The sequence below is a fragment of the Falco punctatus genome (assembly GCF_963210335.1).
Source record: "Falco punctatus genome assembly, chromosome: 14".
Taxonomy (NCBI): domain Eukaryota; kingdom Metazoa; phylum Chordata; class Aves; order Falconiformes; family Falconidae; genus Falco; species Falco punctatus.
This window is the reverse complement of record NC_137594.1, coordinates 6,896,350-6,918,508: the sequence shown is the minus strand read 5'-3', so window position 1 is coordinate 6,918,508 and position 22,159 is coordinate 6,896,350. Positions and strand designations below refer to the sequence as shown.

General features: G+C 43.2%; 1 long non-coding RNA gene across 2 annotated transcripts in view; it reads left to right on the top strand.

The window, feature by feature from the left end:
* The window catches only part of LOC308073059, an 85,425-nt gene that overhangs the window by 49,097 nt on the left and 14,169 nt on the right, over positions 1 to 22,159 (top strand). The window contains exons 2-3 of one of the 2 annotated variants that reach the window (XR_013931875.1): positions 1 to 16,346; positions 18,996 to 22,159. The exon at positions 1 to 16,346 is cut by the window's left edge and continues 45,541 nt beyond it; the exon at positions 18,996 to 22,159 is cut by the window's right edge and continues 14,169 nt beyond it. This is a non-coding gene — a long non-coding RNA (uncharacterized lncRNA). The other variant, XR_013931874.1, reaches the window with a different exon arrangement.

Below are 22,159 nucleotides of genomic sequence, written 5' to 3'. Positions count from 1 at the left end.
TAAAGATTTTCTTTTTTTAAAACCAGTCAAATGCAAAGTAAATCAGCACTAGCAAACATGAGGTGAAAATAATTACCTGTGCTCACATGACTGATAAGCAGAACTATGGAAAATGGCTCACAACAAAATCCACCTGGTTTCTCTGGCTCCTACAAATGAGAAGCCCTTGTAGGTTCATTGAAAGGTTTGTTAAGAGCCATTGACCTTTTGGCTAAGTGGAATGACTTGTCTGTTTTGTTCAATCAGCATGATGAATTTGTTCAACGTGTGAATTTTAGGTGACACATGATTTTTGTGAGTCTTACTCACTCTCTTTGGGTTCTTTCAAACCCACGTTAAAGGAATTCAAGGACTTAGATGTGTCAGTGTGCATGTAGATACCCACAGCGTGAAACTGCCAGATTTCAGATGGTGTTAGAAATCAGAGCTTACAGGTCCTTACTGTAACTCCCTTGTTTGTGAATCAGGTCCCTGAACCCAACTCTGTTGTGCGAAAAGCCAAAAGAGAAACAACAGCACCTCTTTGGAGACTCGTTCTCTGGCCTGTAATACAGTGTGACTGGGAAAAAGGAGCCTCTGCACCGACACCCTCCGCTGACACAGCCCTCCCCATAACTCATGTTCTGCATAGCATGCAGGAGTCCCTAGACACAGTGACTTGGTTCCCACCTGCTGCCTGGATGAAGGGAAACGCGCTTCGTGTGCCACCAGTGTTTGCTTCTCCTCTGTCATTCTGAGCTGCAAGGATTCAGAGGGGTTGATCTGAAGAGTACGTAACCTGTGTTGTGGGCATCTCACTCCCAGCCTGCATACACAGGGGTTGCTCCGGACCATTCCCATTCCATAACTGGGAATAGATAGTCATCATATCCAGGTGGACACCATGCTTATTTTGGAGCCCTTTGAATCAATCACGAGCAGGGCTCCCCTGGCCAAGTCACACCCAAATAAGTACGGTGTTGCAGAATAACTGGGCCCTGTGGGTCTTCAGGAGCTCATGTTTTTAGCTTCTAAGCTCTGTTGTCTCGGGCTTGCTGCATGAACAGAGATAACGGTGGCTGTATGAGGGTACTCCCATGAGATGCCCACGTGGCACAGCCAGAGCAGCCCCATGCTCATCAGACTCGAGATGCACATGGGGTTTGTTACCTTGCAGCATGAGTGAACCTGCTTTGGTGGTCCGAGCCGGCGCCCCTTTCTGACATGCAGTGTGTTGAGAAAGCTGCTAGGAGAGCTCAGAGTTGCAATGTGTGACATTGCATGGTGTGTACATGCTCTGTAAGAGCAGAGGTGTTCAGAGAGCAACTGATACAGTACCAAAAGAAACACAGAAATGGGAACACTTCTTCGAGTTGGCTCTTTTCAGTTAACCACCGATAGATGTGATAAAATCCCAGTGCTGCTGCTAATAAGTAAAGGAAAGGAAGCCAATGTTCTTTTATACTCTGACACATGGTGCATTGTGGTTTCACTCAGAGTAGCAAACCTTTCTTTCTCGTAGCAAGTATTATAAATAGGCCCACTTCTTATCAGATCCTCCTCTTAATGTTTTTCATTAGAAAACCACAGTTAATTTTAGATAATTGTTGGAGATAATCTCAAATTTGTGTGTAATGTATGCCCCAGTTCTAAGAAAAACATGACATTGGGGAAGGTACTGCCTGCCTAACAGCTTTTCATTTACAAGACTGGTATGAGATCTCTTGTTCTTGTCAAATGAATTCTAGTGTCTTAGACATTCAGACTCCTTTCTCTCAGTGCAGATAAAATTTTAACTTGCTTAGTGTTTATTGTCTTCTATATTTTGTAACAGCTTCTGAGTAGTGCGCTCAGGGACCGAGCACATGTCCTGCCAAACAAGAAGAAAAAGGTTTCCAAACAGTCGATGCTAGAATTTGCAATGGCATATCTGACTCTTTAAGCTTTCCTGTGGGAGTCAATTTTACTTTATTTGACAGCAGCGGCATTTGCTGCCAGAAGAATAAAGACAAAAGTTGTTTAAAAAAGCACATGTGTCACCCTGCACTATCAAACAATCTGCTCCACGTTGCAAGAGATTTAAGATGAAATGAAGAGGAGAATTCCCAGGACCAAGGAGAAAAAGTGTTTCTAACACCAAAGGAGGAAGGAGGTCCATCTAGCAATGAAAGGATTAAAAATGGACAGCAAGCAGTCCACTAAGGCTTCTGGAAAGGACAAGGAGCAAAACCAAAAAATGATGAAAGTTTAGGAGAAAAGCATTATACATTGCCTTTCCAGTCCAGTTTTCCTGTTCTGTATCATCGCCGGATATTTCTCGAATAGCATGAAAATAACTACAAAATATACTGGTGTTTGGGCCTGTTGCATGCAAGACATCATAAAAATAAAAAGCAAAAAGCAGTCTCTGACCTTCCGCTTTAAGGAAGGCTGTGTGGAAATAGAGGCGCAGTGATTTCTTTGGGATGCCCGAGGGAGGTCAGAGAGAAAAGTGAGGGACTTGGATATCCTGGTCTGGCTAGTCCCAGGCAAAGCCATCTATACTGTGAGCACTGTTTACTTTAACAACTAGGGCTGAATGTTGCAAATATTTGTAGCTGAATTCTCTCAGCATTTTGAAGACTATGTACCTTGAATGTTGTGCTTTTCTGGGAAAATTAGTGGAAAGAGTTCTTCCTGGCATGCAGAAATGCTAGGAAATTCTAACATCATGCATGAAATTTCAAATCTGCCTTTAGGAAAAGCCAACTTCCTTCGTAAACTGGCTCCTTCTCACTGGCAAAGGTGAGTAGGGTCACGCAAAAAAGCAAACACAAGCCTAATTTTAACTTTGTGAGGAAATTTTAAACCCCATAAATTTCAATACATTTTGCCTTTTATTGTGAAGTCCTGGCCTATTTCTAATGGCAAGTTTCTTAAACAAAGCTCAGCCCTGCTAGCTTATACTCTCTGTTTATGATATGTGTGAATGGACGGGTATCCAAATTTACAGCTGACAGACCCATTAGAATATCAGCCAGTCTGGAAGTCAGCAGATTTTTGGGGTCAGCCCCATTTTCCCCTCCTTGTGGTCCACGGAAATCCATAGTTTATAGAACTTAAGATAATAGAGGGGCCATGGTGTTTTCACCCAGAGCTAATTGTATTTCAAACCATCAGGCATATACTTTTTACTCTGGTACATACCCATAAAAAACATCTCACTTTCATGCTTACTGATGAGGGATAATAAACTGAAGGCTGATAGCTTTATTCCTACACAATAGCTCTGCTAATAAGCCTCATTTCTTGTCTTGCTATTCCTGTCTGGCACCTCAAATGAACAGAAACTGCCAGTAACATCAGAAGGTACAGTATTTTTAATAAAAAGATACATTAAACTAATTTTCACCTGTAATCAGAAGCCTTTCCATGCAGATTTAAAGAAGTTAAAAGTTATTGTGTGTATGGTACAGATTGGCTAGAACAAAACATTCTGCTTTTCAGTGCAGATTATTCTTGTGACTGTATTAGCAAATTAACAAATGAAGGGAAAATGAAAAATAAAAACAAACCCAAAACGTGAAAAACACACTTCACGCTCATTAAAAAGTACCCATTCAATCATAATGTACCAACAGTGAAAATTAGTTATAATATTTCAGGCGTGGAAACTAGTACATTTGCAGTAATTCATTGGTTCTTGCTGTCACTGCAGTGCTTTTTAGATCAGCAAGGCTCTGCGGGATAGCTCATGTCACAAATGTGTCCCTCATCATAAGAAAAGTCATAAAACACACAAAAAAGTCTCTATTTCCTGTTTCAAAACTATAGCTACTTGTTTGACAGCAAGATAAGTTTGACCAGAAAGTCCATCCTAAAAATCCCCAGGGTGAAATTTAACCTTATATAGCTGATTAACTGTTTAATAAACATGCTGGTAAAGAGGCCAAACCATTGTCTACACTCTTCTGGCCAAGGACAAGGATAACGTTAGCTTTTAAAAGGCACACTTTGTTTGCTGAAGCGTGCATCATGCTGCCAAAAGGGATCCTCTTCTTGCAGCAGCTATCACAGGAAGGTTTATGACTCCCACCTCTTGCTGGCATGAAAACCCGGTAACAAAAGATAAGTTCACATTTAAACAGTGCTCTTTCTTTCAAACAGCTACTAAGTGACTTATTTGCAGAAATACAGGTGTGCATTCCTTCCTCCTCTCCTCTCCTTCCGCCTCGGCCCCATGCTGAATTCAACTCCAGCATAAGGATGACCCAACACCAAAACCTTCAGTGGGGGTCCCCTGCACGGATGGCAGTTAGAGGATAAAATGCATCATACCGGCCCCAGAGGGCACTTCTCTGCCCCAGTCTCCAGCCTCACTTCCTATGCAGCGTGGGGAGATACTCACACTCATTTACAGATACTTACAAGCTGCTTTCTTCACCGAATGGGGCTACTGAGCAAAGGACCGGCAAAGTCTGCCCACAGATAACACTCCTGAGCTACCCACGGGTGCGGGGCTCCACACGGCACAAGCCTGTGTTTCACCATCCACCTCCACTGCAATTGCAGCACAGTGATGACGATGACCAAAAAATGCAGCCCACTTTCCAAGTGCAGCATAGCAGAGAGTGGTTTTGGCTTAGTTGCTCTAAACAAGGCACTGATTAGCTAGTAATCAGCAAGAGATTAGCAAAGACAACAGGGTCACTTGGAGTTCAGCGTGTGCATTGTTTTCGGGGAGGCACTGAAATGCTCGTGCTCAGCGTGAGCACACATGCTGATATGATTGTCCACCACAAACAGCCATTCAACCAACTTGGTTTGGGATATCAACTTGCATCCCATCAAATTTGAATCATACATATTGCAAAATAAGAATCATGATACTGACTGGCTTTATAAAGCATTGTAAGATGTAGGTTGTTAATGGTTTTGATTAAATAGCTCCAGTATGTAACACATCATCAGGAACACTGAGATACAATGAAGAACCTTTTTTTTTTTTTTTTTTTTTCTTCCAAGTTTATTATAAACAAGCTGTACCACATTGCTCCACAGTCTGGCCACGATCACTTAGTATCAGATTGGGGGTACCAAAACCCACTGATAGCAGGTTTCCATAGAGGACAACTACAGAGCAGTCCTTTCTGCGTACAGGCACACCAAGAGTCGCACACAAACCCATCACTGATGTCAAGACAGAAGGTCTTCATTAGTTGCCAGCTGACACCCCTGCCAGCTGAAGTGTAGGTCTCCTGCTCCTCCAAATCAAAGCTTGTACTGATGTTGGTGCATCAAAGCTACCTCCTGTGAAACCTGTGAGTTCTAGTTTAGCACCTTTATTCTGTGTGCCACAGATATCAGGGGGAATTATAAAAAAAGTGTCATTTTCGTCCTCTTAACAGGAGAGTGAGGGCAGGCGCTCCCCAGCGATGGCATTTTGGCTAGCTGGAAGAAAACAGATTTATATGCTGACACTTCTTTGTGTCCACAATGGTGGACATCTATTCCTGCCAAAGGAGGATTGCCTTAACTGTATGAAAATGCTATTCATTTTGTGAGTCTCTATCTTCTCAGCTGAAGGAGCTCCACGCAAGGATCATAACCTTGACACTCAAAATCCAGCAGCCGCAATACCTCTACGGAAAAGATCTTTTCTCCACTCACTGCCTCCTCCTCCTCCCAGTTTGTTTCCCATTCAATGTCAAGACAGAAACAGAAACATCTTGTAACTAGCACCAGCCTCCTGAGCGGTTACACCGCCTTCCCCAGCATGCTCGTTCCCTTTTGCCTTCAAACACGGAACTCACCATCCATTCTGGCACGAGGTCCCATTGCCTTCCCTGCAGCAGGGCTCTGTGCATCATTAGGGCTGAATACTGGCCAGGGTGCATGCGTGTGTGTGCACACACGCGACATACACACATAAATACGTGACCATATATATATAAATAAGATGACTAATAGTGCCAGAAACTTGACCCTTAAGACTCCAGCTAAGGACTTCAATATGTCGCTGTACAACAGGCCTCTTAAGAAGCTTGCATTTCCTTATAATACTAATTTGAGTGCCACTGGACTTCAGTTCCTGCTTCGAACTTTGTTATTGTTGACATTAACAAGGATTGTAATGTAAACTTTTAAAACTCACATTTTTGTCAGGTTAAAAAAAAACAGAAAAAAATTCCCTGCGAATCCGACCTCCTTTTTCTTGCAGTGCCTTTCAGTGGTGTTGTAAGAAAGCAGCTATTCAGTTATTACAAGCAGAGATGGCTTTGCTAGAGCACAATATTTGAAATAAATAAGTACAGCAGAATATGTGTATGTCCCAAAGTTAAGCTAAGCCTAGAAATTGGATGCACTGAATTCAACTAGAGTTAAATCAGACTGGAACAAATATGGGCAAATCCTCCAGCCAAGAGACAAAATATTTTTTTTGTTCCCAGTCTCTAGGACACTAAAAATATCTTGGCGTGGCAACACTATATAATACTTGAAGCCTGATACGATACAAAACAAAGTCTGAAGACGCTGTCCTTGAGCCATTCCTTGCATCAGCTCTGAATTTGATCCCCAATACTTGACAAGCATGTGTTTCATTGGAGAGTGACCCCAGCCATGCTGGGACCAGCAGCTGCTGGTGCAGGAGATGGCTTCATCCCCCTGAAGAGTCCCAGCCCAGTGCTACCAGAGGTTACTATGTGATAGAAATGGTGCATTTGAGACACTTCTGGTCCCATCCTCTTCCCCTACGCCTTTTCCTCCTTCAGGCACCGAGAGGGGCAGAAAGCTAAGGGGTGTCCCTTGTGTGCCTGTGACGGAGCAGGGAGGCAGGGTTCCTCTGCGCAGGGTGCAGGAAGAGTTCTGGTTTGGCCACATCCAGGCTGCTGTAACCGAAGGCATGTGAAGAAACGTGACCTCAGATGACACAGCAGATACGACGCGCATGGAGATTTGCAGGAAATAAAGAAAACGGAGAGGAGAAATATTTGATTTTTTTTTTCCCTGCCAAAATCACACACATCCCCAATGTCAGCACCACACCAGTGCCTGCTCTCAAAATAACGCCTATAGCGCCGAGGGAAAACATCACTGTAATTATTACAGAGAGATTAAAGAATCGCTAGGAAAAAAAGCAAGACTGAATAGCAGGGCTTCTCATCATAACTTCACAGAAAACTGAGTTATTAAAGTGCCTCTATTAGCAGAGACAATGCTCCAGAAGTAGCAAAAATCATCAGGAGAAAGCAGAGCAGGAGAAGGCGCAGGAAGCAGGCTGTTGCTGCTTTGTGAAACCCACTTGATTTTCTCTTCAAATGGAATCGGTTAAGTAACCAAACTTCTGATTTTCTTCCAAAGAACTCCACCCTTGCCTACCGTATGTGGAATGAGCACATGGCTGATCAACATGGCAAGTTCAGTACGAATCACCTTGTGCCCATGGAGAGCGTCAATCAAGCTGAGATGGAAAGATACTACAAACCCTTACTGCCCGCGTGGGATGTCTACGCTGTTAATGGCAAAACATCTGCATCTCACTGTCCGTAAAATGGGTACACATTCTGAGGACATCCAGGAAGGAAAGGAACTCATAAACCGGGATTAAAAAACAGGAGAAACTATTTAATGGCAGTCTTTCAGGTTGGGGAGTGTCTGGGCTGTGAGCTTTTGCTTCAGTCCCGTACTTTTTAAGATCACATAGAGCAGAGAGATATAGTGTGCATGAGAGAAGCAAGGGAAAACTGGATCACTTACTGATCTCACCTCACCTCTCTGCCCAACACGTTCAACCCTCACTTTGCTGTGGATTTCCAAACAGATTATCCTAATCTTTACAACAGAGTTGGTAGGAAACTTTTCATCTATATGGACCATGGAGCCCTCCATAACTGTCAGGTGAGATAAAACTGTCCTTGACGTTACATCAAAGCTCTTCAAGGAACAAGCGGTTTCGGCATTAAATTTATTTTTGCATTTTAGCCTAACGTGTCTCTCTTTACCCCTTTGGAGGCTGACATAGGAGCACGCCGAGTTCACGGTCAGGAAACAGAGGCAAATGAAATCAAGCGGAGCAGCCCCTGCTCCCAGCGATGCGCTAGTGGTGCGTTCGCTGCTGCACGCAGCAAAACAAGCAGCACTTCCAAAGCTTCTTAAGAGGATTTGGATAGCTCTTTTCCCTTAATTCCAGAAATCAGAAGTGTTGCAGAGTGGTTGTGTAATGACCCCAAAGCTGACATCAGTGAAGGAAGAAACAGCAGAAGGGCAGCCACAAAGGGGAATCTCCACCAGGCCTGAGAGAGGCTGGCTTCCTACTACACCAGGATCAATACTAGGATTTGAGCTTTTGATTACTTACAGTATTAAACAGCTTGATGCATTCTACTGGAAAATACAGCAGACACCGGGCAAAGATGATAATACACGCACAAAGGAAAAGGCAGAGCTTGCATCATTCCTCAGCCTGTTAACTCATACCTGCTTCATGGGTTTCCTTGCCTGCTGTTGTTAAAATAATCCTAAAATCACAATTGAGCAGATCTACTAAAAATTACAGCCAGAATATCAGTTGACACTGCGAGAGGTTCCTGTGCAGATAGAAAATGCCGGCTTCTTGGAAGCTGGAAATTCCTATCTCCCAGCCTGCGACTCGGTACTGACAGTCATGTGTTCCCAGCCCATCAGGGCTAATAGGCTCGAGAAAACCCGAGGACTGATTAACTTCCAGCACAACACAGCACTGGCTATTATGTAGCAACTTAGTCAGTATATAATTACTTTTGAGGAAAATACATTGTGGAACAACATCACTTCTCAAAGATTTAAGTTATTAAGGAAGATTAAGGAATTTCACTCTGGAAAAGAGACTTCACTGTGACCTAATTGAAGTTTTTAACATTCTCAAGGGAACTAATAAAAATTGGTTCATGCAAATTCTCTATACTTTCAAAGAACACGAACACAAGAGAACATTATCTAAAAAAATTAGGAAATTGAGATCAAAAAGAATTTAGAACAAAAAAAAAAAAAAAAAAAAAAAAAGAACCCCCCCAAACCCACCCACAAACCCAAACCAGAATAATTTGAATTAGAAGGGACTATTCTATCAGGTCATTTAATCCATCCCCTCCTCCCCTTGAATCACAGAAGGATTGATTTCCTTATCCTTAAATAATCCCTAATAGATGGGTGTCTAGGCGAGCCAATGATGACAATTCCACAACCTCTCTTGGCAGCCTGTACTTTCAGAAGAATAAACATATTGAATAAATTATTAAAAAAGGCCATCGTGGGCAAGGAGAATCAATGAAATCAAGGTAGAAGTTGTTAATATAGAGTGGGGGATGACAGACAGGGAGTAAAAATAAGCTCATTAGATGAATGAAAGATGAAAATGGCAGAAAAAGAACAGAATCTTGCGGTGTATTTTTTTTATCCTTGTAGTACTCTTTTCACTTACTATTTAAATAAATTACATAGAGAGAACACCTACACATTTCTCCAAGCATGAAGCAATTTCAAGAATGATGACACGAAAACTGCAGCTAGTGTACTGTCAGCCTGTGACAAAAGGAAATGAACAAAAGAAATGCCCAGCAGAACATACAGGAACAACTTTCTTACAGACCAAAATCAACACGTTTGTGCAAAAGACGGTTTCAGGTGTATTTGTGATACATTCGCACACAGGAAGGCATACACAGAAATAAACCACGTTAATAAAGTACTTATGCATGAAAGTTAGATTTTCAAGGATGTATAAACACATAAAGCCCCTCATCCTGCAAGCAGGCATCTATTTAACTTCACACGTAAGAGTAGCCCTGGTCAGCTCGTGGGGAATATTCACCCCCACAAAGTCTGCCAGATGATGTCCCCTGCCTGCGCACAGCTCCTCACTCTGTGCCCAGCACGCCCATTAACTCTGAGAAATTTTTGCCAGTGGCTTTGGTGCAAGACTGTCAACAGAAAACCAAGTGCTTTCCCCAAAACGGTCACGTGAATACTTCTGGCAAAACCACAGTTACAATTTTGCACTCTAATTGGGGTGGCAGGTAAATGAAAGCGGTGCTGTTACCGTCCCTGGCTGCTGGGGGGATGGCATGGGCATGGCAGTGCAGAGAACAGCAGGAGCTGTCTTGTGTCCCTTCTCAGAAGGAAACCTCATCTGCTTTATTCATGGTGCCGTGGTTGAACCCCAGCCGACAACCAAACCCCAGGCAGCCGCTCGCTGACTCCCCCCACAGTGGGATGGGGGAGAACAGAAGTGAGAAAACTCGTGGGTTGAGATGAAGACAGCTTAACAGGGAAAGCAAAAGCCACGCACGCAAGCGAAGCCAAACAAGGAATTCATTCACCGCTTCCCATGGGCAGGCAGGTGCTCAGCCATCCCCAGGAAAGCCAGGCTCCATCACGTGTCACGGTGACTTGGGAAGACAGACACCCCAATGCCGAATGTCCCCCCTGCCTCCTCCTTCCCCCAGCTTGTATATACTCAGCTTGACGTCATATGGTATGGAATAGCCCTTTGGCCAGTTCAGCTCTCCTGGCTGTGTCCCCTCCCAACGTCCCGCACCCAAGAAACTGAAAAGTCCTTCACTTACTATAAACATCACCCAGCAACAACCAAAGCCATCAGCTGCTGTCAGCGTTGTTCTCACACCAAATCCCAAACACAGAGCCACACCAGCTGCTAAGATGGAAATTAACTCTGCCCCAGCTGAAACCAGGACACATGGCTTTTCCAATACTGATTCGAGTGTGAAACCATTCAGAAGATATGCTTGCAGGACAACAGGAGAACTTCAGAGGCTGCATTTTGGGGCTGCTGGAGCCCTCAGAGCTCCTCACACACATGGCAAGCAGTGCTATATGCTCCAGCTGATCTTGGGGTGTAATTCAGATTCTTCACGTGAACCTTGTGAACATTGGGGTGTCACTGGCTGCTGCACTCACACCAAAATGCCTGGAGACAATTTGTTTTCTAGAATGGGGTAAAAACTCACAGCTCCTCCTCTCTTCCCTTTCTTTAAAGTGCTGATGGTGGGTTATTATTGGATGTACATGAGTCTCTGAAGAGGAAAGAGAAGGTTGTGGCTTGATTGCTTTTGTTCGGCTGGATTGACTAACTGCTCACGGTTACATTTGACATTTGGATTATTTCCCTTTATGCACTTTTGGGTTTTGAATTTTGAGTGGGGTTAAAGCACTTCTGATGGACATCTAACAGAGACTGAGACCCACAACAAATATGAAAGTGGAAGAAATCTTCACTGCTTACAAAGTCCTAAATAATTGTTTTGTGATTAAAGAGGGGCAGATGTAACCATCAAACACATTTTTTTTTTTAGACCTCTTCCAGGTTTCTCAGACACTCATATGCAATATTTGCAGTACGTGTTCACTCACTTGTGTACCTGAAACACTGGATCACGTCAGTTCTTACTGTCACTCTCCATTTCCCAACGAGAATGTTTATTTTTCATTAGCCTGACTTCTACAACTTCCCTATTTATTCAGCCTATTATTCATAGCGCCTGGTCATACTCTCTACGGACTGTCCACGCAAGGCATTTAAGTGACCTGCAAACTGTAATTATAACTGTATAAGCACATTCTGTCACTTTTACTACAAACATCATTGATGCACACAATTACAAGATTGTACCTGTTTTATTTTTAAATGTAGCAAAGTTTTCTTTAAAAAGAAAGACCAACTCTGATTTGGGAATTTTTCTAAGTTTCGATTGTGTTTGATCAGTCTTTAGCTGTTTGCTAGTGTGCAGCCCTTGCTGAGGTTAGCTTATGTCTGTTGCAATGGATGCAGACCAACTTTTTTGTTCCCGGCAGGTAAAACTATACTTCCCTAGGCGTTGAGTCCTTTCTCTCTCACGCAGTTTTATATTTTTGCTAACTCCTTTGCTTTTGAGATGTGAACTCTAGTTCTGCCTTGAAATATATTTTGCACGGTACTTGGACTGGTTACTAAAATCCGAATGACCTCATTTCAGCTTAGGAGACATTGTGGGAAAAAGATGACAATTAAGACATAAAGATTCTGTTTTCCTGCATTTTTTTCTTTTTCTCCCAAGAAATATTTAAGTGAAATTGAATTTAACTTAACTTGAGGCTTGTTTAAGCTCAACACTCATTGGTTTATGGCAGTTACTTTCAGAGAATTTTTATCTTAAAAATCTTTGGCATTAAACCAGAAAACATTCTAACTTTCTTCTCCTTCGTCTTTAAGCTTATGACTTGCTTGTGCAATTGTTGCATGAAAGTAATTCTACATTTTTTTCTCTTACAGGAAAACAGATGGAGAAGAGTTTATCTGCAGTTGGGATTTGCTGCATATAATTTATTTCACAGGATCAAGTAAAAGATAACTGTGAGCTCACACTAGCCAAGCTTCCAGGACACCGTCACTTCCAAATTATATATTTTTTTGAGATTGTAGTTATGGAGAGACATGGGTAGAAAGACATTGAGGCATTTTTCAGATTTCCATGAGGGCTTAATGCTTCTTTGCAGCTATACAGTGCATTCCTCATGCTCCCTCTTGACTGGGTGGCTCCCATAAATAGAAATATATTTCATATTCTGTTTCCCAGCTTTCTGAAGCACTTGATACAGAGGAAACAGTCCACGCACCTAAAAGAGCTCCCTACTTTTCCACGGTGGGCACAAAGTCGTGCCGCTTTGCCGTGTGCTCAGATTGTGAGAACAGGAGGGAAATCATTCTGACATGAGCTTATTACAGAGCCCCATTCCTCAGTGGAAATTTTCTGGTATGCCCTATTGTTTTTAGCATTACATTTTATTATTTTTTCGTTAATACGGTAGGAAAATCACATTGCTTCCACAACACGTTGATGCTAGTCAGGACGCTCTTGAGGCTAACAATGAGTCAGGACTCTGGACTCCTACCAAGCTTTTCTTCCATTGAGCTGTGCTCTTTTTTTCTTCCTCCTTAAGGAACTGGCTTTTATTGGCCTCTTTAGCTTTGGATTTAACTTACATCATACATTTCATAGTATATATATTCCAGTAAAAGAATACACACAGTGCCATGCAAATTAACCTCCTAATCAAATTAAAAGGTTGAATGACATATATAGAGCAGTGTGGAAAAGGAGTTCCACACGGTAACATGATGGTTTGCATTATGTGCCTTGCAAATCAGGCATCTACAGTGCACTTAGGGAGTGATAAAGCCAAATTACACTTGTGAGTCAAATGCTGAAAGAGTCGTGACAGAAAGTTGTACAGCGAGCAGGCTTTCCCTTCCCAACATGCTTTAACACAGCCAGGCACAGCGCTATGTTACAGAGGGCATGCAGCAGGTCTAAAGGGAGAGAAGGAAAGGTCATATCCACTAGGAAAGGGAATAAAAGTGGTTTTCTCTCAATGGCACAAAGGGGCATAGAGGTTCAGCTCCTGTTAATTTTTAAAGTACCTTTAAAAACCACCCTAGGAAAGGTCTAGGAAAGTAGCCGTAACCAGGCAATGGACTCGGAAAGCAGCAGCTGCTGGTGAGCATCGTCTGTGATTTTGGCATGTGGGCACCGGTGTGCACCTCGTTTCACATGCCGGGAAGCTCTCCCACTCAAACAGCACCTGCATTATGGTAAAGGTGCAGGAAACAGTGTAGGAAATAACGCCAGCCTACACTTTACGGCCATTTCAAGCCCCCCAGTACCACTTTGGTGCCAACAATGCTGCGATAACTCCTGTCTCCTCTGCACCTTCAACTGTTTCACTTCCCAGCAACGTATTTTAGCCCTATGGCTCCAGTGGCTTTTCTTGCCTTTTTTCCTCTGTTCCTAAGCCCAGGGTCATTGACTGCCTTAATCAAATCTCATACTATAATGAAAAGTAAAAGGCATAATGTAGCGTTTAGCAGCCTGACTATCCCCCGTGCTGACTGGCATATGATCTTTGTCAAAGAATGATCTTCAGTAAGACATGAATGGTTCAGTTCAGGAAGAAAGAGAGGCCAAATCATCTTTCTAATCACAAACCTTTGCCCCATGGGGCCTGAATTCTTGCTTTAAGGACCACATCAGAAGATTTATGAAGTCTGCTGCTTTGTTCCTGTTTTTAGGAACCACTCCAAGTCACACTGAAGTCAATAGGAGTCCTTTCATTGACACGATCAGCCTTTGGAGCAGGTCCATAGAGAATGTCACTTTTCTATGATAAAAAGAGAACAGCGCTGAACACTCTGCGCATTTCCACTGATGCTCACGTAGGGTGGAAAGTGTTCCTTTCCGGATGAACGATCATCCTCCACAGCCTGTAGAAACACTAACCAGATGCAGCACATGCCCAGTTCATCATCCCAGTTACTCAGAGCAAGGCAGTACAACACTACAGACACAGCTTTAAGAACAATTTAAGATAAACGGCTAAAATTCTCAGCTGAATAGCTAGACTCTCATAATGCTGAGCCCAAAGGGCCCTTTCACTTGGTCAAACCACCGGAGTCTTTCTAAAACAAGGTGCTGAAGAACTCATTACAAATTACTGCCATGTTTACCTGGATTTTTATGTTCTTTTGTGGCCCAAATATAGGTGATAAAAACCATTACCTTAGTGTGTGTCAGTTTTCTAGGTGTGGAAATCACCTGTAGTGCCCTGAAACCCTGGACCCCAGGAACACCTCAGATGTGCCACCTGAAACCTAAGGAGCAGAACAGATGTATTTTTGTTGTGGTGTTGTAGAATGATCCCTTCAACAGGAGCTCATTGTCATAATTACTTCATTACTGCCTTCATTTACTAAATGACCAAAAGTCACCTGTTTCCCACCAAAGCTTTTAGTAATGTGAATGTAACTGACATTGCTTCAGCCTGGCAATAGCTTCTCCCTGAATGTGCAAACACTGAAGAGCTCGCCCCCTTCACCAGAGGAATCCTGGACAATGAAACTCCTTTAGTTATAGCCCAGAAATATTTTGTGTGCTTAGATGGGGAACTTGAAGTTAGCCAGAAATGAAGCTAGTTGAATTATTTCTGCTTTTAACAACATAATAAAGAACAGAAGACCTTCACTCATGGAGCATCATGTTCCAGCAGCTGGGTTCATCTCTTTGTCCAGCAGGCAGCAAGTAATTCCACCCTTCCCATTTCAGTGGGGTTTACACACCCAAGACACCCTGTTTTTCACTATACATTGATAAAAAAGACGTCACTATGAAGAATGGTAACTAATAAACAGGGCGGAAAAGAAACAAAGTCATCCGTGGGATTGAATGACCTTGTTCACTCCCAGCTATAGCATGTAATCAGTATTTATTTACTTGCAAGTAGAAGGTGTGCCACTTCAAATACTCTCCCTCTGATGGATGCAGGCCCCTGCTGGATCATGCTATTTAACTCTCTCTTTAGGGCTGTTTGTCTTTGGTTTTCAACTGTCTTATCATGATATATGTATACTGTGCACACCATGGCGTGTCAGGCTAGATCAGACTACAACTTGTCACACACAGCATCAAATTAAGGCAGTATGAGTGAGCTGCAGATACATATCGCATGGCATTGGGAAGTTAATAAAACTTAGTTTGGTGGAAAATATTTTGGTGTGCAGTAAGCATCCTTTGGATCATGTTTCCATCTCCCTTGGCTGGTTGGAATTGTTGGGTTTTTTTTTCATTTGTACAGTTTGAAAATTAAAAGGTAATTATGCTGTTTAGAGGTGTATGTTTAAATTTATGTCTTTGTTGCTCCCACTGTTCCCCTAACAGACTAATTGGTTAAAGTTGTCTTTGCAAAATTATTCCAACTAATTTTTATTTTATCACGTTGCATTATTAGAAGGAGCTATTAACAGAAAATGGGAAAGCTCTTGGTAGCTAGTGGAAGCTAATGGATAGTTATTTAAAGGAAGTTATGTTCACACGAGGGAGAAGAACATTTTAGGCTAATATAAGAACCACTGATAACTCTAGAGCAGATTTCAGTTTCAAATTCACCCAGGCGTTTCCTTCCTCTGGCGCCCACCTATCACACTTCCCCAATTTGGGTCATCAGCATTGAAAGCCGCAAAGAAAACGATTCCCCTTGCAGCCCCCATCCTTCCTTCTTAAGCCAGATGTGTTGTAGAGAGCTTGGCAAACCCGGAGGAGGAAAAGGGTCTTGAACTCCAAAAGCACCAAATGGGCCAGGCAGGACGCCGGGGCTCTGCCCGTCACCCCGTTTGACTCCCTACGGTTTATTTAGGCATGGGTTCAGGGAGACGCAAAGGCACGTGGCTGACTCCCAGCACAGGTAGTTTCACAGGAGTCAACCGAAAACAATGGGGCTGTTAAGCTGTCGGAGGAGTCGGAGCTGTACGAACGTGTTGCTTTTGGTCTGGTGGCTGAACGGCGAACTGGAAAGTGATTCAGGTGAGTCTGAACCCGAAACACACAATGTGTTGGTGAAGCAGACATGAAAGCCCCCCCCCCCGACTTTCCTTTTGGATCAACTTGGATTGCTTTGATTGATCTAGGATGGAAGTTTTCGTATTTTTCTTAACCCAAAATTTAAACAAACAGTTCTAGCTGAAAAAAAACCCCTCCATTTCAAAACATCAAAATGAAACTCAAAGCAATGACAATTCACCCTGTTACTAAGAAGTCTAATATTCTATTTATCATATCACTTCCAAAATAATAATGAACCAAAAAGGTGAACTTTGAAAAGTGATTTAAGAAAGGACAAGATGACATAACTTATTTTGAAAATACCAAAATGAAACATTTAAGCTTTCTGAGAAAAGAAATTCCCCCAATTTTCTTTCTGACAAAACTCTTCATTACATTCAACCTGAATTTGCGAATAGTTTTCCACTTCAAATTGCACTTTTGGCAAACAGTCTATCCTGGAAAGATTCCACCAGCTCTGTTGAAACTGGCACATGCTCACATACTTCACTGAATAAGAGATTTCATCCTGTAAAATGGGGATAAGAATAAAACTTCCCCACTGATGGAGAAAAACCTATAGGTTGAGCTGTTAATGCCTGTAAGATATTAATGTCTAAGGCAGACACAGAAAGTTTTGGCTTACCGAGGCGTAACACTCGACAGAGAAAGGAATGCACCTCTTTGTCTTAATGGGAACTAGATTAGGTCTTCAAAATCTTAACTAGGTAGATGAATAAAGAGCTAAAAGATAACACAAGCTTAAGTGCTTTAAAATTATGATCTAGAAGGTCTCTAATTTGCAGTATTACAATATAGCTGTTTAGTTGAGTTTGGAGTGATAAATGGACATGGACATCCCACACGTGGCTGCGGTAGCGAGGCACCGAGGAGTTCCTGCGGCAGCCACCACATGGGGATAGTGTCCCACGGCCTGCAGCAAGCCACCGGGACAAGGCTCTCGGCTGCATTGCCCCTGTGCAGGTGTCACCTACCGCTGTCTCGCCTGTCCCCTTCTCTTCCTGACTAGGAGGGGATTTCAGTATGAAAGCCAGAGATCAGAATGTTTTGGGTGGAATTTTCCTGCTTCATTACATGTGACATGTTTGAGACTGAGTTTTGCTGCAGACTCATAGCCTATGGCAGTGGGCGGGGGGGGGGGGAGGCTTCACTGAAATGTGGAGCAAACGTACACAAAAAGAAAATGGATAAAACATTAAAATGACAGCTTGCTGAGGTGGCTTTTTGTCAGAGTGGCTTTCGCATGATCACAAAGTGATGTGCAGTAGTTGACACAGCTTGCTCCTGCGTGGTGAAACAAAATCAATCCCTAGTTTGCCCCACTAGACCAGGATTTGCTACATGCACAGAATTTCCCAACCGGGCCACAACAGGTGTGCCAACAAAATCCTGAACACACAGAGAGATGTGTCTATACGGTAGCCTCGAATCAAACATCTCATCAAACTTTGTCGAGATGGATTCTGAGGTTTGATCAACGAGCCGTGCTCTACAGCTCAAGTCCATTGTCAGTTTTAAAATGCTTTTGCACCCCATGCAATGTGACAGCATAGATGCAGAAAACGATGTCAGAGTTAATAAAAAAGCCTCAGAGCCAGAGGAAGTGTAAGTGTTATGGGCAAAATTCTGGCATCAGTAAAACTGATGGCAATACTCCCACTCCCTTCTACAGTGCCGGCATTTCACCCTTTGCTTATAGAAAAGTCAGTGGATACACAATGATAGGAATATCCATTACACTGGGTTTTATTTTGTAAAAGTCTTGGGTTTAACTTCTGAACATAATTTCCAGTGAGCTTTTGTTTAGCTCACCAAGGTCAATTAATGTAATTCCAGAACTTCTGGATCGAGTTCTGTGTAGAACATTCTCTCTAATGCATCCGTCTGTCACGAACCACTCACATCTTCTATTTTCACTTAATTCCCTTTGAAGTTACCTGTATGCCGAAAGTTAAGCCTCTTTTTAAAATCTTCACAGAATCAGGGACATAGTTTTTGTAATTCTCCATTCAGCTGGTGTGGTAAGAGTAATAAAAAAGAGCTGTGATGTATGTAGAATTACATGCTGTGCTCTTCCTCCGAGCTGCTGCATTTCTACAGCAGTACAAAAAAATCCTGTCTGCAGGGAATCTTGTTGTGGTTAAAAATCTATATTTTCATTTTCTCCATTTGTTCTACAAAACTGAACTAACAGGCACGACAAACATACATACAAACGTGCATACAAATATTTAAGAACAGCAATCATATTGGGCAGGATGCTGGAAAAATATGCACTTGTTTTAACCACTATAAAAGTCAATTTTTTCAAAGACTAAAAATGGAAAATATTCATGTGCTAATTACCACAGGATGTGCAAATATAGGAAGGGGTTTCTTCATGTGCTTTTAGAATTTAAATGAGAAATGTGTCATTTAATTCACTTAAAGCATGAAATGTTCAATTTACATTCCTATTGGTTCCAAAAAGATTATTTTATCGTCTACAGAAAGAAATAATAAATACCCATAAATAAAATAAAACCCACTTGCATGACTTGTTATTTTTTTAAAGGAAAAAGATAACTTAGCCTAGCTGCTGCCAAATATTTAAGTCATCTCTGTTTCTAGCATTCACTCAAAGCTCAAGGACTTCAGCTGGGAAAGCTCTTGGAGCAGTGCACGCGTGGGCACGCGCCCCCGGGTCAGCCCCCCACGGGAGCAAGACGATACCCTCTTCCCGCAGCTGCAACCGGTGATGAAGAGATGAAGAGCAAAAAGGTTTTTAAATGACAGATGCCAATTTCCCAGCCTCTCATCTCTACGGACAACAGGGAAAATTAATCCCCCGCTTTTCACAACTTCCAGTGAAAATTTCCCCGGCAATTCCCACGCTTTACGTGTGTCCCTGGGACGTCGTGGACCTCCTGTTTACCCACGGGCAAGCGTGACACCGCCTTTGACACAGCCTCCGTGGAAAAGCGCACCTTTTCCTTGGTTTATAGTCAGGTAGCAACAAAGCCCCGATTTCCCTGTGCTGCACACGAAGGCCAGGGGCTGTGCAGACCCTGGCGTGGGGCGGGATGCCAGCGGGGCCACGGGGTGGCCTGGCTCTTACCGAACCCATCCCCGTTTCCCCCCCGTACCGAGGCTTTCCAGCTGGGAAAGGCCTCCTTTAGCGCCTGGCAGAAGTGGTCAGGGCTCTTGTAAATAAATAATAGGCGCTCTGCTTTTCTACCTCGGGTTATCCTACAGTAGCAGTTTCAATGTAAATCTTTTCCATCACTACTCTTCTTTTTTTCAGCCTGCACTTTTGAAACGCAGCACTTTATTCTGCTCTTCCAGAAATGCCTGTAAGAGCTGAGCCAAGACAGCCCGTTCCAAACGGGCGGTGAAGGAGTTAACAATGCCCTTTCATGCAAAACCACAAACAACTGGGGGGGAAAAAAAAAAAAAAAGCGAGAGAGAGAGAGAGAGAAAAAAAAAAAAAGTTTTAACTGAGAAATGGAAAGGATCCAAATTCTAACCGAGAGTAAAAGCACTGAGAGTGTATGAAATGCACAAATCATCCTGGGGTCCGGAGTTGATAAAGTTATTAAAAAAGAAAAAAATAAAAGGGGGTGGGGTGGGGGAAGCTCTGTTTCTGCCCTATACCTTGAGGCTGTGGGAGCAGAACGAGTCAGACAGGAGCCCAGCGCTGAGCCCCATCCAGCCCCACGGGCTGCGCAGCGGGAGCCGGGCACGGGCTGGTGCTCCCCAGCTCTCTGGGCTGCGCTCCTGGCATCAGCTGGGTCGGGTTTGCTTGCATAAACTCGGCACTTCTTTGGCCCTTTTATTTTTTAAATGATTATTATTAGCAAGTGGGAGAAGAGAGGCTTTTCCTACAGGCGGGCTGGAGCCGGGGCGGCCGGCGTGGGGTGGGGATCAGAGAGCCCCGGCGGCTATTGGGCCATCCGCTTAGCAACAGCATGGAAAGGGCCAGCCCCAGCATTTCCACAGCTGGGCCACCTTCCAAGGATGGGTGCCAAATGCTCTGCTCCTCTGCCAAGAAAACAAACAAGGGCACTTTTAAAAACTCCAGAGTTAAAGAGGTGGTTTTTTTTTTTCTTCTTCTTCTTTTTCTTCTTTTTTTTTCTTCTCTCCTCCACAAACTCTGCTTGCTAGCGGTTAATGATCTCTTTCCCTTTATCACTGAAGTTCAAGCTTTGGGGAATTGTCACTTCTGCAGGTTTCAGGAGTCGCTTCCACTTTCCCTGTCTGTGGCAGTCTCCCATCTCTGCAGGCTGGAGCAGGCGCTGGAGTTCAGTCAGCCAATTTCTCTTCAGATGCTGCAGGTTCCCTCCTTTCTTCCTTAACGGTAGAAATCTCTGCCGTCTGCATTTAGCATTGAAATCTGCTTGCTATTCCCATGCATTTATATAACTTACATAATTTACTACCTATGTCACTCTCTCATCTTCTTCCTCTCTGCTCATTTCAACCTAGCTAAAGAAGCGAAATAAGAAGCACTGAGACCTAAACAGGCAAAAGTGGCTTGTAGCTAGAAAACTTTTTTCCTGTAGAGAAAGAAGAAAGAATTTTGGGATTCTCGTTTCCTTTTATTAAAGACACGTTTTTACATTTTTTTACACAGTCTTCCTTCTGTATTAGTCTTTGTGATTGCTGAAGCTGGGGCAGAGCCAAACTTTTGGTAAGAAGAAATACGGACTACGTTTTTTACTAGCTGAGAAACGTGTAGGTCCACATGGTGACCCCAAATCTCTTCTTTCCCTGCGAAGGAGAAAAGCAGAGAAGTCAGAGCCCATTTCCAAGAAACACCAAGTGTCCTCGGGCCCCCGTGGCCTAGCACCTATCCAAAGAGAGCACTCGCCTTGGGGCTTGACTAGAGCACTAGAGGGAAAAAAAAATGAAATGGATATTTCTGTTGGTGCTGGTGTTGTTGCTATACGCCACTTTGGTACCAGGTGAAGCCAAGCAGTACCTCTTGGGAAATATTAAACACTTCACAGAGAAAGGCTGAAACAGGCCAATATCTCAGCCCCTCTCTCACGCCAGTCATGCCGTTAATTTCAGAGATGCTGCTCACATGAGTGAGGCTAGCAGGGTCAGGCCTCTATTTGCACAGAGTAGCACCTCCAAAGGTTAAAGGATGTCATTTGCAGTCATGATCCTGTTTCACTTCCTACCTCTACCTCTGATTTACTGGGAAACCTTGAGTAAATCACTTAACCTCTCTAAGACCAAGTTTATCCCAGTGCAAGAACATTCTGAGCCTCCAGCGATATTCGTGAAGTGCTCCGAGGTCCTTGGAGGAAAGATGCACTTGCAAATGATCAGTGTAGCTGCTATTATAACAACAAATCAAAGTTTCTGTGTTTAAGCATATGTCCCAGCTGCATCCCTATCCTTTGCACAAGAGTGGTCACACACCATAAGCTGCTTGGGTTTCATAGGAAAGATATGCAGGAAAACAGCTTGAAAGGGCATCTCACTCCGCTGCAGCCAGGTCCCTTGATCCAGAGAGCTGGGCTCTGGGCACTCTGTATGGTGTGCTTCATTTTCAAAAGAGTTTTATCTGTATATTCAGGGATATGTTTCCGCAGCCGCATGCTTAAGCTGATACTGTAGTTTGCTGATGCGGTAGCTGTGGTCCATGCACTATTTGCCTTCTCAAACTCCTCAAAAATCCATTGTTACAAAAATGGGGCTGGAGAAGATTTTTCTGGATAGCAAAGCAAGATGCTGATGGGAACTCATGTGGCTGTGACTCTGCGCCCTGTTCCAGGCAGAACTAG